Source organism: Rutidosis leptorrhynchoides, chromosome 6 (genome assembly GCF_046630445.1).
Source record: "Rutidosis leptorrhynchoides isolate AG116_Rl617_1_P2 chromosome 6, CSIRO_AGI_Rlap_v1, whole genome shotgun sequence".
NCBI classification, from domain to species: Eukaryota; Viridiplantae; Streptophyta; class Magnoliopsida; order Asterales; family Asteraceae; genus Rutidosis; species Rutidosis leptorrhynchoides.
Genome location: NC_092338.1, coordinates 52,589,494 through 52,603,082, shown reverse-complemented (window position 1 = coordinate 52,603,082; position 13,589 = coordinate 52,589,494).

Here is a 13,589-nt window from a genome sequence, read left to right as displayed (position 1 = left end):
CGGTTTTCCACATTTATAACAAACTACATTGGCATAACTTGCTTCGACACTACTTGCTCCGCCATTACTCGTTCCGACACCATTTGTTCCTTTCGTTCTATTAACCCCTGGTCCGTAGACCTCACACTTCGCCTCGCTATGACCATTTCTTTTACACTTGTTGCAAAATTTGGTGCAGAACCCCGAGTGATACTTTTCACACCTTTGGCATAGCTGCTTCTGATTGTTGTTGCTGTTGCGGTTATTATTGTTGTTGGGATGATTGTTGTAGTTGCTGTTATTGTTGTTGTTGTTGTTATTGTTGGGCCGTTCGTTGTAGTTGCGATTGATGTTGCGATTGTTGGGATAATTGTTGCGATTATTGTTGTAATTGCTGTTGTTGCTGTATTGGTGATTCTTATCACCGTTTTCCTCCCACTTTCTTTTGACTTGCTTCACATTGGCCTCTTCAGCAGTCTGTTCTTTAATTCTTTCTTCAATCTGGTTCACTAGTTTGTGAGCCATTCTACATGCCTGTTGTATGAAGGCGGGCTCGTGTGAACTTATATCTTCTTGGATTATTTCTGGTAATCCTTTCACAAACGCGTCGATCTTCTCTTCCTCATCTTCGAACGCTCCCGGACACAATAGGCACAATTCTGTGAATCGTCTTTCGTATGTGGTAATATCAAATCCTTGGGTTCGTAACCCTCTAAGTTCTGTCTTGAGCTTATTGACCTCGGTTCTGGGACGGTACTTCTCGTTCATCAAGTGCTTGAATGCTGACCATGGTACTGCGTACGCATCGTCTTGTCCCACTTGCTCTAGATAGGTATTCCACCATGTTAACGCAGAACCTGTGAAGGTATGCGTAGCGTATTTCACTTTGTCCTCTTCAGTACACTTACTTATGGCAAACACCGATTCGACCTTCTCGGTCCACCGTTTCAATCCGATCGGTCCTTCGGTTCCATCAAATTCCAAAGGTTTGCAGGCAGTGAATTCTTTGTAGGTGCATCCTACACGATTTCCTGTACTGCTAGATCCAAGGTTATTGTTGGTATGTAGCGCAGACTGTACTGCGGCTATGTTTGAAGCTAGAAAAGTACGGAATTCCTCTTCATTCATATTCACGGTGTGTCAAGTAGTCGGTACCATTTCCTTCAAAATAGTCAAATAGAACAAGTTAATCATACAGAATATTAAGAGTAGTTAATAGTATTTCGTAGCATAATATGAACTTATTTATAAAAGCTTTTTCTTCATATTAGCGTTTTATAAGTTTAAATTCGGGTAGTACCTACCCGTTAAGTTCATACTTAGTAGCTAATATACAATTCAACTACTACAATTCTATATGAAAAACTGATTATAATAATATTTCGCGTTCAAACTTTTACACAATATTTTACAAACTTACAATACCTCTTATTTTACATATAGCATGAAATATAGCACACAATAAATTTGATACAAGATGGTTGTGAAGATAATTCTAGCTAGTACACAAGTCGTTCAGCAAAGGCAATAAAGACACGTAATTCATACGTCCAGAAACAAGTCATGCATTCTGGTTTTACTAGGATTACTTCCCATCCTTGGTCTTGTGGAACATAACCGTTATGGCCGTTGATAAGACAGCGTGTTGTAATGTCGTCAAAGGGACGAGGGTTACGTAATGTCCAACAGTCCCGTAACAATCTAAAAACCTCATTTCTTACCCCAATTACCGACTCCGTCACTTGTGGGAACGTTTTGTTTAATAGTTGTAGCCCGATGTTCTTGTTCTCACTTTGGTGAGAAGCGAACACTACTAATCCGTAAGCATAACATGCTTCTTTATGTTGCATGTTAGCCGCTTTTTCTAAATCACGAAGTCCAATATTCGGATATATTGAGTCAAAATAATTTCTTAACCCATTGCGTAAAATAGCATTTGGGTTCCCCGCAATATATCGTCAAAGTAAACACATCGTAACTTATGGATTTCCCAATGTGATATCCCCCATCTTTCGAATGAAAGCCTTTTATAAACCAAGGCATTCTTGGAACGTTCTTCGAATGTCTTACAAACTGATCTCGCCTTAAATAGTTGTGCCGAAGAATTCTGACCGACTCTAGACAAGATTTCATCAATCATGTGTCCGGGTAGGTCTCTTAAAATATTGGCTTGTCTATCCATTTTGTGTTTTTATACTGTAAAATAGACAAGAGTTAGATTCATAAAAAAAAATGCTTATTAATACAAGCAATTTTTACATATATCATAAAGCATAAGCACACTATATTACATATATTACACCACACGAATACAACTATCTTATTCTGACTCGTTTGTTTCTTCTTCTTCTTCAGTTTTGGTTCGTTTTGCCAAGTTTCTAGGGATATATGATGTTCCCCTAATATGAGCCGTCGTTTTCCACATTGGTTTAGAAAAACCTGGTGGTTTAGAGGTTCCCGGGTTATTGTTACAACTTAAGGACTTCGGGGGTTGACGATACATATAAAGTTCATCGGGGTTGGAATTAGATTTCTCTATTTTTATGCCCTTTCCCTTATTATTTTCTTTTGCCTTTTTAAATTCAGTTGGGGTAATTTCTATAACATCATCGGAATTCTCGTCGGAATCCAATTCATCGGAGAATTGGTAATCCTCCCAATATTTTGCTTCCTTGGCGAAAACACCATTGACCATAATTAACCTTGGTCGGTTGGTTGAGGATTTTCTTTTACTTAACCGTTTTATTATTTCCCCCACCGGTTCTATTTCTTCATCCGGTTCCGATTCTTCTTCCTGTTCCGATTCTTCTTCTGGTTCCGACTCTTCTTCCGGTTCCTCTTCGGGAACTTGTGAATCAGTCCACGAATCATTCCAATTTACATTTGACTCTTCATTATTATTAGGTGAGTCAATGGGACTTGTTCTAGAGGTAGACATCTATCACATAATATCAAACGCGTTAAGAGATTAATATATCACATAATATTCACATGTTAAAAATATATAGTTTCCAACAAAATTTGTTAAGCAATCATTTTTCAAGTAAACACGGTTGAAGTCCAGACTCACTAATGCATCCTAACAAACTCGACAAGACACACTAATGCAATATTCTGGTTCTCTAAGACCAACGCTCGGATACCAACTGAAATGTCCCGTTCTTATTGATTAAAAACGTTCCATATTAATTGATTTCGTTGCGAGGTTTTGACCTCTATATGAGACGTTTTTCAAAGACTGCATTCATTTTTAAAACAAACCATAACCTTTATTTCATAAATAAAGGTTTAAAAAGCTTTACGTAGATTATCAAATAATGATAATCTAAAATATCCTGTTTACATACAACCATTACATAATGGTTTACAATACAAATATATTACATTGAAATCAGTTTCTTGAATGCAGTTTTTACACAATATCATACAAGCATGGACTCCAAATCTCGTCCTTATTTTAGTATGCAACAGCGGAAGCTCTTAGTATTCACCTGAGAATAAACATGCTTTAAACGTCAACAAAAATGTTGGTGAGTTATAGGTTTAACCTATATATATCAAATCGTAACAATAGACCACAAGATTTCATATTTCAATATACATCCCATACATAGAGATAAAAATCATTCATATGGTGAACACCTGGTAACCGACATTAACAAGATGCATATATAAGAATATCCCCATCATTCCGGGACACCCTTCGGATATGATATAAATTTCGAAGTACTAAAGCATCCGGTACTTTGGATGGGGTTTGTTAGGCCCAATAGATCTATCTTTAGGATTCGCGTCAATTAGTAAATCGGTTAACTAATTTTTAGGCTACCAAGCAAAAGGGGCATATTCGGCTTCGATCATTCACTCATATAATGTAGTTTCAATTACTTGTGTCTATTTCGTAAAACATTTATAAAACTGCATGTATTCTCATCCCAAAATATTAGATTTTAAAAGTGGGACTATAACTCACTTTCACAGATTTTTACTTCGTCGGGAAGTAAGACTTGGCCACTGGTTGATTCACGAACCTATAACAATATATACATATATATCAAAGTATGTTCAAAATATATTTACAACACTTTTAATATATTTTGATGTTTTAAGTTTATTAAGTCAGATGTCCTCGTTAGTAACCTACAACTAGTTGTCCACAGTTAGATGTACAGAAATAAATCGATAAATATTATCTTGAATCAATCCACGACCCAGTGTATACGTATCTCAGTATTGATCACAACTCAAACTATATATATTTTGGAATCAACCTCAACCCTGTATAGCTAACACCAACATTCACATATAGAGTGTCTATGGTTGTTCCGAAATATATATAGATGTGTCGACATGATAGGTCGAAACATTGTGTATGTGTCTATGGTATCTCAAGATTACATAATATACAATACAAGTTGATTAAGTTATGGTTGGAATAGATTTGTTACCAATTTTCACGTAGCTAAAATGAGAAAAATTATCCAATCTTGTTTTACCCATAACTTCTTCATTTTATATCCGTTTTGAGTGAATCAAATTGCTATAGTTTCATATTGAACTCTATTTTATGAATCTAAACAGAAAAAGTATAGGTTTATAGTCGGAAAAATAAGTTACAATTCATTTTTGTAAAGGTAGTCATTTCAGTCGAAAGAACGACGTCTAGATGACCATTTTAGAAAACATACTTCCACTTTGAGTTTAACCATAATTTTTGGATATAGTTTCATGTTCATAATAAAAATCATTTTCTCAGAATAACAACTTTTAAATCAAAGTTTATCATAGTTTTTAATTAACTAACCCAAAACAGCCAGCGGTGTTACTACGACGGCGTAAATCCGGTTTTACGATGTTTTTCGTGTTTCCAGGTTTTAAATCATTAAGTTAGCATATCATATAGATATAGAACATGTGTTTAGTTGATTTTAAAAGTCAAGTTAGAAGGATTAACTTTTGTTTGCGAACAAGTTTAGAATTAACTAAACTATGTTCTAGTGATTACGAGTTTAAACCTTCGAATAAGATAGTTTTATATATATGAATCGAATGATGTTATGAACATCATTACTACCTCAAGTTTAGTAGGTAAACCTACTGGAAAAGAGAAAAATGGATCTAGCTTCAACGGATCCTTGGATGGCTCGAAGTTCTTGAAGCAGAATCATGACACGAAAACAAGTTCAAGTACGATCATCACTTGAAATAAGATTGTTATAGTTATAGAAATTGAACCAAAGTTTGAATATGATTATTACCTTGTATTAGAATGATAACCTACTGTAAGAAACAAATATTTCTTGAGGTTGGATGATCACCTTACAAGATTGGAAGTGAGCTAGCAAACTTGAAAGTATTCTTGATTTTATGTAACTAGAACTTGTAGAATATATGAAGAACACTTAGAACTTGAAGATAGAACTTGAGAGAGATCAATTAGATGAAGAAAATTAAAGAATGAAAGTGTTTGTAGGTGTTTTTGGTCGTTGGTGTATGGATTAGATATAAAGGATATGTAATTTTGTTTTCATGTAAATAAGTCATGAATGATTACTCATATTTTTGTAATTTTATGAGATATTTCATGCTAGTTGCCAAATGATGGTTCCCAAATGTGTTAGGTGACTCACATGGGCTGCTAAGAGCTGATCATTGGAGTGTATATACCAATAGTACATACATCTAAAAGCTGTGTATTGTACGAGTACGAATACGGTTGCATACGAGTAGAATTGTTGATGAAACTGAACGAGAATGTAAGTGTAAGCATTTTTGTTAAGTAGAAGTATTTTTATAAGTGTATTGAAGTCTTTCAAAAGTGTATAAATACATATTAAAACACTACATGTATATACATTTTAACTGAGTCGTTAAGTCATCGTTAGTCGTTACATGTAAGTGTTGTTTTGAAACCTTTAGGTTAACGATCTTGTTAAATGTTGTTAACCCAATGTTTATAATATCAAATGAGATTTTAAATTATTATATTATCATGATATTATCATGTATGAATATCTCTTAATATGATATATATACATTAAATGTCTTTACAACGATAATCGTTACATATATGTCTCGTTTAAAAATCATTAAGTTAGTAGTCTTGTTTTTACATATGTAGTTCATTGTTAATATACTTAATGATATGTTTACTTATCATAGTATCATGTTAACTATATATATATCCATATATATGTCATCATATAGTTTTTACAAGTTTTAACGTTCGTGAATCACCGGTCAACTTGGGTGGTCAATTGTCTATATGAAACATATTTCAATTAATCAAGTCTTAACAAGTTTGATTGCTTAACATGTTGGAAACATTTAATCATGTAAATATCAATCTCAATTAATATATATAAACATGGAAAAGTTCGGGTCACTACAGTAATCACTGGTTTCTACTGGTGAACGCGAATCCTATGGATAGATCTATCGGGTTTGACAACCCCATTTTGAGCTAGTCGCGCTAGCAATTTATAATCGGAATGTTTAGTACTTTGTATTTTGTTGTAGATACATTGTTCGGTGTATATTATTTATTGTGTTTGGCAAGGGTAAATAAAGGGTTAAGTGGTTACCAGGTGGCTCATTGATAATGGAATAATGTTTAATATTTTCTAACATTTTTAAATCTTGTGGTCTAAAGTTTATTCAATTATTTAAACCTATAATTCACTCAACCTTTGTGTTGACAGTTTACTCGCATGTTTTCACAAATACTTGAGTTTATGTGATGCTTCCGCTGTGTTAGAAGAGTCTGCATGCATTTGGGCAGATTTTATGAAACATTATGAAACATTGAACTTGCATTCTATTTTTGGATAATTTAAACTTATGGGTTTGTTGACAATGTTTTATGTCAACTTTGGTTATTTAATATGTTGGGTTATTTAAACTACATATTTTGGTATGTTTTTCCTTTTTGGGAAAACTTTTGAAATAAAAGAATGCAATGTTATTTATTAAATTCATTTAAGTTCGATCAAGCTGTGGGACCAAGATAACGATGGTCGTCAAGTGTACTTTGACTGGTCGTTAAAGATTACCCTGGTATAAGTTTACCATTCCTTGATGTTAGAACAAACCAAGTTAACTTGAGAGATCATCTGACATTTAAACTGAACTAAACTGTTTCAACAAAACAAGTTGTTTCAGTTGCTAAGTTGTTAACAAAACCACAAGTACTACATGAACTGAACTAATTTGAGTTTTCAACCCAAAAATTAAAGTTCCAGTTTATCGCGAACAAACTTAGTTAAACCAAGCAGGTTTCAACTCAACCAGGTTAAACCAATCAGGTTTCAACCAAATAGGTAAAACAAACAGGATTCAACCTAAACGGGTAAACCGAACAGGTTTAAACTCAACCGTGTAAACCAAATAGTTAAAACTATTTGGGTTAACCAAACGATTTCAACTAAACGGTACTAAACCATTTCAACACAAACAGGTAAACCAAAAGGTTTAACTAAATGGTTAAACTAAACCGTTTAACACAAATAGTTAAAACAAACGGGTTTTAACCCAACTATTTAATTAAATAGGTTTAGAACCAGTCCAATAACAGTTTAAACTGTCTTAATAAAGTCCCGAAGACGGTCCAAAACCAGTCTTGAATACTGTCCGGAGACAGTCAGAAAACCTGTTCGAAAACAGTTCGGAAATGATCCAAAAAACTGTTCGAATAAGCGTTATAGAACGAATCAACCATGTTATTCAACATAGTTGTGGCATAAGGAATCTGAATGATTCCAAACCCAAACCGCGCTCTCAATTTGAGCATCATGTTCCCCTTCAGCAACTTGGGAAGCGGTTCAGTCAAGAACCTCGCAAGGTTCAGTCAAGAACCTCGCAAGGATCAGTCATAACCTCGCAAGGTTCAGTCATGAACCTCGCAAGGTTCAACGTGATCAGCTAAAAGAACATCTTTTACTGTCAACGCTTGAAGTTCACACATGTGAACTTCTCGAGTTTTTCAGCCTCAGTAAGAACAGCATCAGGAAGCATTGCAACAGTCGTACCTGTGCTCGGGGTTGCATATTCTATTCTGAAAAGATCATTGATAATGGACAATAATATTATTAAGCAACAATTAATCAAGTAGATCAAAAAGCACCCTTATTCATTTTTTGTAAACCATATACCCGTAAACCGTATATTAAATCAAGGAAATTTTTGATCAGTATAGATATATTAATCCGAATGTAAGCTTTTGTCATCTATGTAATTCATATAATTACAATAGTTTCGAATATGTGTCGTCTTAAACAATTTAAACACAATATCTGTATAATCAAATAATAAATATATATAGATTTGATTATATCAATTGTATAGGCCGAACAATCGTTCATAAAAGCATACCGAAAATAACATATCACCAACTTAAATGAATCATATATTTTCTTTTTCCATGAACATAATCTTTTTATGACATATGGTTCATAAAAGTATAACATAATATTCAGAATTGCATACCTATGTATACATCAAGTAAGCTTCTACAAACATAGATATAGAATTAATGAAGATATCACAACCCAATGTTGTTAATATAAATCAGATAGCCGATTAATTTATGTAACTAATAACAGTAGGTTTATATTAACCCAGTTACTAAAATTAGTATCAGTATTATATCAAATAACCTGAGAGCCTTCACATTTAGCGAGGTTTTCAACCAACACTCTTTAGCCGGATCTCTTCTTAATAAATATCATCAATTAGATTCTTTGTCAATGAAATTCTCATAAAATTAGATGTAAGCCATTTAATGGGTCTTATTCATGCTTGTTATATTCCATAATAAAGCAGTTACTGTAAGGATATTAGGATCCAAAACAAAGCAAGTGATTCAACAAGATCACTCACCGATAGTAATTCTACAAGATTACTAACCCACTTAATGAACGAAAGATTATAATGCAAGAAATGTAAATCGACACAAGAGATAACGTGGTTATATGCAATCGTTGTGATTGCTTTAGTCCACGGACCAACTAGAGAATGTATTTACTGAATATTTGTGGTGTGTTTACAATGAGTTACATGAGGGTCTATTTATAGAATGATTTAAGGAGTAAGCTAAAAACAATTCCTTGAAGCTTCATGTGAGTTTCCCGACAGCTTCATGGAGGCTACATGTGAGTTTCCTGACAGCTTCGTGGAAGCTACATGTGAATTTCCTCACAACTTCGTGGAAGCTACATGTGAGTTTCCTAACAACTTTGTGGAAGCTACATGTGAGATTCCTAACAACTTCGTGGAAGCTTCGTGTGAGTTTCCTGGAATCTTCCCTCTAATTTTTTAAAGTTCTCCATATCTCCAACAATCTCCCACTTGGAGACTTTGAACAAACCCAACCTTCGTCAACCCAAAATATCAACGATCTAACCAAGAACGTTAAACCACCATTATACCGCCAAACTCCATTTGGGACACGCACACTCAACACATACTTCGGATGAGCAGACTTTCGATACAAGGTCTTCAACACTACTTGTTAGAATTGAAACATTAACTCTCTAATTCTCTAGTTGGGGTCTTCTCTCATCAATTTATTAGAAGACCAATTGAGGTAATGCAAAACCTCAATTTCTCTGTCGTAACAACCTTAGTAAACATATCAGCAGGATTCTTCGTACCAAGGATTTTCTTCAATAATAAAGTACCATCATTTATATGTTGTCGAATAAAATGATTCCTTATCTTGATGTGTTTCGTACGACTATGAAACACCGGATTCTTCCCAAGATGAACCGCACTTTGATTATCACAATTTAAGACGCAATAGTCTTGTCTTTTACCCAACTCACCTAAGAAGTTCTTCAACCAAACAAGCTCTTTAGAAGCTTCTGCAATAGCCATATATTCGGCCTCGGTAGTTGACAAAGCAACACTCTTTTGTAGTCGAGAGATCCAACTAACCGCCGTTTTCCCTATTGTGAAAACATAACCCGTAGTGCTTTTCCCCGAATCATCACATCCACCCAAATCAGCATCCGCATAACCCCTAAGTATGAGATTGTTTTTGGAGAAACACAATCCCATATTAGAAGTACCTTTCAAATAACGAAGCAACCATTTGACCGCTTCCCAATGCTCTTTCCCCGGATTAGACATATAACGACTTACAACTCCCACTGCTTGAGCAATATCGGGTCTTGTACAAACCATGGCATACATAATACTACCCACAGCCGATGCATATGGAACCTTTTCCATCTCCATTTTGTCTTCTTCCGTTTTAGGTGATTGACTTTTCGATAGCTTTATCGTGCTACTCAAAGGCATAGAACGAGCCTTTGAATTTTCCATGTTAAACCTCTCTACAACTTTCTCAATATATTTGGATTGAGACAAGTATAGAGTACCCTTCACACGATCACGCACAATACTCATGCCAAGTATTTGCCTAGCACCACCAAGATCTTTCATCTCGAATTCACGGGAAAGTAATCCCTTCAACTTGTTAATTTCGGACATGTTGGAACCTGCAAGTAACATGTCATCAACATACAACAATAAGATTATATAAGAAGACCTGAGTTTCTTCAAGTAGCAACAGTGATCCGCTTCACATCTTAAGAAACCAATCTTCTTCATAAAATCATCAAACTTCAAGTACCATTGCCGAGGTGCTTGCTTCAATCCATACAAACTTTTCTTTAGCTTACAAACCCACTTCTCTTTACCCTTTACCTCAAAGCCCTCGGGTTGCCTCATGTAGATCTCTTCAACAAGATCACCATGCAAGAATGCGATCTTCACATCTAGTTGCTCTAGATGTAAGTCTTCGGATGCAACCATAGAAAGTACCAAACGAATAGTAGTCATCTTCACCACCGGTGAAAATATCTCTTGGTAGTCAACTCCTTTCTTTTGTTGAAAGTCTTTAACCACCAAACGAGCCTTGTACATTTTCTTGCCATCCAACTCATTCTTGATTCGATACACCCATTTACTTTGCAACACCCTTTTATCATGAGGTAACTTCACTAGTGACCAAGTTTTATTCTTCTCAAGTGACCCCATCTCTTCTTTCATGGCAAGCTCCCATTGTATGGATTCTTTTGTCTTCCTTGCCTCAAAGTAACTTTCGGGTTCACCATTCTCGATATAGAGCAAGTAGTTTACTGATGGAGAATACCTAGGATTAGGTTTGGGCACTCTAGTCGAGCGTCTTAGTGTAGGAGTAACCGAAATGGTTGGACCGGTTTCATTTGTATCCTCCTCATCACTAGAACTCGTACTATGTTCGAAATCATCACCGCTTTCCGAACCATCCCCATCATTAGCATTTTCCAACGCCTCACCGTTCATTGGCAATTCATTGTTTCCCGTACTCCCACTAGAACCTGTAAGATCATCAACAGAAACATCGTCAAAAGTAACATTACCCGGTTTAGGACTCCCCGTTTCCGGTTTGCCATAGACCGAATCTTCATCAAAAGTAACATTGCGAGAACGAATTACTTTTCTAGCCTCGTTATCCCAACAACGATAACCCATTTCATCCGACTCGTAGCCTATGAAAATACACTTCTTTGACTTAATCTTTGGTCTTCACATATGCATTACACCCAAAGATCCTAAGGTGATCATAACTCACCTTCTTACCTTGCCATTCTTCCTCGGGATTTCGAAAACCCAACGGTGTTGAGGGTCCCCTATTTATCAAATAAGCCGCCGTGTTAACCGCATCCGCCCAAAACATTTTAGGCAAACCGGAATGTAGTCTCATACTCTTAGCCCTTTCATTTAACGTACGATTCATACGTTCGGCTACCCCATTGTGTTGCGGTGTCTCTTGTACCATTTTTAACATTCTAATACCGAGCTTTGCACAATGGTCTTTAAACTCAAGACTACCATATTCCCCTCCATTATCCGACTTCAAGCACTTGACCTTCAAGTTAGTCTCATTTTCTACCATAGCTTTCCACTTCACAAATGTATTAAATACATCAGATTTAGCTTTAAGAAAATAAACTCATACCTTTCGAGTGGAGTCGTCAATGAAGGCGACATAATAGCGAGAACCTCCATGTGATTCTACATTCGTTGAACCAAATACATCCGTATGAACAAGCTCCAATTTCTCCAACTTAGGAGCATTTCCCGATTTCCCAAAAGTCACCTTCTTTTGCTTCCCATATACACATGGTTCGCAAAACCCAAGTTCTACCTTTTTCAAATCCGGAATTCTCCCACTCGAAACAAGCATCTTCATACCCTTCTCACTCATATGCCCGAGTCTACGGTGCCATAAAGTTGATTCAGACTCAACATTAACCGTAGCAACCACCGTGTCTTCATCAAACACTTCAACCATATAAAGAGTTCCCCTTTTATGTCCACGAGCCACTACACAACTACCCTTAACCACCTTCCATTGGCGGTTTTCAAAAGTAACCGCGTTACCTTCATCATCTAATTGACCAACAGAAATAAGTTTCCTTTTTAATTTAGGAATGTACCTTACGTTTTTCAAGGTCCAATTAGAGTCAAGAGTAGTCTTCAATAAAACATCTCCAATGCCCTCTATATTGAGTTGTTTGTCGTCCGCCAATCTCACCTTGCCTTGATATGAACGAAAATTCTTCATCATGCTTTTGACATGAGTAGCATGAAACGAAGCTCCCGAATCCAAAATCCAAGACTCCATAGAATTTTCAACACTACATAAAAGTGCATCATCACTTTCTTCCGCGGTCAAGTTCACACCTTTCACCAGACCATTTTTACAATTCCTTTGAAAGTGCCCTTTTTGATTGCAACCCCAACAAACAGCTTCACTTCTATCTTTCGATGGATACCTCTTCTTAGACTTCTTTCTACTCTTCTTCTCACCGCGATCAAATTTCCTACCACGGTTGTCTGTACTTAACAAAGAACCGGATGTCGATTCCCCCGAGTTTCTCCTACGAGTATCTTCACCAAGAATCAAATCCCTTATTGCTTCAAACGCTAGCTTAGTAGTTCCTGTAGAGCTACTAACCGCGGTAACCGTACCCGACCAACTTTCCGGTAATGATGAAAGCAAGATTAGTGCTTTTAGTTCATCATCAAACTTAATCTCTACCGATTCAAGCCTTGAAACGATATTATTAAATTCATTGATATGATCCGTTGCACTCGTACCTTCCTTCATCTTTGTATTGAACAATTGACGCATGAGAAATACCTTATTAGAAGCGGTAGGTTTCTCATACATGTTAGAGAGTGCTTTCAAGCAAGCAAACGTCGTCTTCTCATTCACAACGTTGTATGCAACGTTCTTAGCAAGTGAAAGACGAATAGCGCCCAAAGCTTGACGATCCAAAAGCGTCCAATCGGCATCGCTCATGCTTTCGGGTTTGGTCTCTAACAGAGGTTGGTGTAGCTTCTTTTGATACAAGTAATCTTCAATTTGCATCTTCCAAAAGCCGAAGTCTCTCCCATCGAATCGGTCGATTCTAAACTTTCCGTCTTCCGTCATCGTTCCCAAAGTCGAAACCTTGAGATCTGATACCAGTTGTAAGGATATTAGGACCCAAAACAACGCAAGTGATTCAACAAGATCACTCACCGATAGTAATTCTACAAGATTACTAACCCACTTA